This window comes from Nicotiana sylvestris, chromosome 9 (assembly GCF_000393655.2).
Source record: "Nicotiana sylvestris chromosome 9, ASM39365v2, whole genome shotgun sequence".
NCBI lineage: Eukaryota > Viridiplantae > Streptophyta > Magnoliopsida > Solanales > Solanaceae > Nicotiana > Nicotiana sylvestris.
The window spans coordinates 25,431,496-25,434,622 of NC_091065.1; the positions used below are offsets into that span (position 1 = coordinate 25,431,496).

A 3,127-nucleotide genomic window follows, 5' to 3' on the forward strand; every position below is an offset into this window, starting at 1 on the left:
CAATGATTCCTTATTTAATGAATTGTCTATATTTTGTAGAAATACTATTAGCATGACGGCTAATATGCAAAATATGAACATATTTAGTAATATAGAGCTCCACTAAGCCTAACCTTAGTTCCTCTTCCCTCTATGCAGCCGACCCCACCCCTTTCCTCTCTTGGACAAAATTTCAACTTGCTTTCACTACGAAATGAGAATGGTTTCACCATTTTTCAGCAGAGTCCTCATTCTCTCTCTTGCATATTAAATGAAAAGCCGAAAACTTTGGCATCGAAGTTGACCAAATCGTTGTATCTCTGAAGGAAGAGGATGATTTTGTTGATCTTCTTTCTGACACATTTTTGGACAGATCTTGAACGAGCATTTTGAATTTTAAATGGATCTTTCAATTCCCGCTTCCAAATCCTAGTCTTCTCCTATAAATACTCCTAAAACCTTCAACTGAATCATTTTGGGGAATCAGGGTGTGATAGACAACTTTACTACAATCGAAATCTCTATTATTTTCATAAAAAAAATATTTTGAAAAGTTAGCTCTCTGGGGTCTCTCGATTCAGTTCGCTCAAACTAGTTTTAGATTCGATCTCGTTAGTAGATCTGAAGTTGCTCAAGCTCCCGTTCACTGCCCACAAAAAGGTCTGATCTTAGTCTTTTTCCAGCTTCTTTACTTCCTGTTGAAAAGCTATTGCTTGCCCTCCTTATACGAACTATTTTCAGTGTTTAATACATGCTCCATGTTTGTTTATGGGAAATATTTTCTACTTTATCTCGCTGTCTGTTTTAGTTTGTGAATAGATAAGCATGCTTAAGTTTCGTGCTTAACCGCCAAGCTAAAAATCTGTTTTAAAAGTCATAGTATCTTGGAGAAATTCTGTTAGTTTGACCAAAATATGTACTTGAATGTTTATAAGACTTGCCCTATTAGAGATGGTGATTTGTAATTTTGTAACTTTGGAGATCTTTTATTTTACTTTAAAATGTCTAATAATCGTGATAATAAGGAGAGTTGATTCCTACCTTTATTATGAATATGTATTTGAGTGGAAACTCAGTTCCATTGAGGTGATAGACGTCATGTTCATTAGGATTTCACTCTAGAAACTCTTAGCAGCTGCCTTTTGTATAACACTTAAGTCTGGTTTTGAAATTTGTTGGGATAAAATGATGTCTTCGTATTTAATTAGTGAATTGAACACTTTCACAATCATCACCTCAACTTAGGACTTAAGCTTTTAGTTTAATAACTAGATACCTTACCTGTAGATATTAAACATCTTTTAAAAACAAATTAAATTGGTTACCAACACATACTACTGTGGTTAAATGAGAAATGCTAGAATGCCTTTAACATATATTCATTTACATGCTCTGTTTGTTCATCATTGCTGATTACTTGTTAGATCTAACTTACTTTACATTATAAAGTATGGCAGTAATCATCCATGAGCTTAAATACCATGCTTTAGGTTTATTTTCTTGTTAAGTTTATTCTATATATTTGATTCCGACCCCCTCTAATATCCTTTCTTTCTATTTCTTTGCATTTCATAAACATCGGAGCCGCAAGGAGTTCCAATGCGGGACTCGACGCCGCTACCTCGCCAAGATTGCACACCCTCATCTTTTACAACTTTTACATCGTCTAGGCAGCAAAAATACAGAAGATAAAATCTTCTGGGGAGCCGATATGGCTCTTAACCATTTCATTCTACTTCATTTAAACTGCTATTGCTATTCATATTTTGTTTTTCAGTTGTGTTAAACCTGGACATGTTATGCAGTAACTAACTTTCATTTGGCTATTTATGAAGTAATTGCCTCTAGTTGATAATAGATACACTGACTTAATTTACACGGTACACACAATAGAATGTTTTATCTATTTAGAAGTTTAAAAGCAGTTTGTTCCCACGATAACGTTCACTTCCTTGCTTTACTTCATGCCTGTATTAGCATCCCATTATTGCACTTGATTTCACTACTTCCAGGTTTTCTTCCAATATATCAGGACAAATCACAAAGCAATATTTGACTGAATGATGTTCGGCTAAAAACTACATATATTTACCCATTGTTACCTTATATTCTAATACTTTGAATCGTCTTTTGAATATTATTAACTGTGTAGGAATAAAGGGCTTTGAAAATAAAGAGATTTGGAGCAAAATTAAATAAAACGGTAAAGAAAAAGGAAGGAAAATAAAATAATAAAAGGGAGGGGGGAGGGACACCCTTTAGGTTTTGTCCCCCAAGTGGAAGACAAAAGAATAAGGTATAAGAATGCAAATCACAAACGCAGCAAGAAGGAATTGCAAAATCGTCACTGCTTTCTGAGCCAGCGCCAACGCTGGTCTAGATGCTCGAAGCGGGGACTTGTCCTATTTCGTTCGGGACTTAGTTATTTCGGTCCTGCACGGTCTCAACTCGTATAAAAGGGGTCCTAAACCTATTTTGGAGAGGAAGAACGTTTTTGAGAGGAACTTTTGACCAAGGAAGAGCACAGAGCCGCCGTGGAGGTCGGATTTCATCTTTTCTTCCACCAAATTTAATAATTTTTATGTTTCTTTGTATAAATTATTATTTGGCTACCATGTCTATGTGGAGTTAAACTTCACGTTCTAGGGTTGTGGTTCTCTCATGACTATTGTTATTCGAATATTGATTTTGACTTCTTAGTTTATCATATTGGTTTATTTATTCAATCTCGCGCTTAATTATTTAATTGCTTGATCATCAATTGAATACTATCTACGAATCAAGAGTTGAACTCAAAAGTGGGAATTCTAGATTGCATATAGAATTGAGTAGAGCAAGTTCTTGAATCCGGGCATCGGGGAATGGATTCGCGATTAGGATAGATATATATCTAATTGCCTTGCTTGGTTGATATACAGGAATTATAAATGCGTTCTTGTTGATTCTAACTTCATAGACATATAGGTGTTAGGTTAGCTTGAATAGGCAAATAAGAACTCGACAGATTCTTATGAGCAATATTAACCTTGTCAACCAATAAACTAGATAAATTAGTTAGTCAATTCAATTGAAAAATACAATAGGAGTGTTAGATAGCTCATGACCCTAAATCGTTTTCATTACATTAATATCATAAAAATCTTCTTTT

At 34.6% G+C, this 3,127-nt stretch overlaps 1 long non-coding RNA gene across 1 annotated transcript; it reads left to right on the forward strand.

The window, feature by feature from the left end:
* The first annotated feature begins 201 nt into the window (after nt 1–201).
* On the forward strand, nt 202–2,705 carry LOC138877085 (uncharacterized). Its single transcript, XR_011402402.1, has 2 exons — nt 202–639; nt 2,132–2,705. It is a non-coding gene; the product is annotated as an uncharacterized lncRNA (long non-coding RNA).
* Nucleotides 2,706–3,127: the final 422 nt, after the last annotated feature.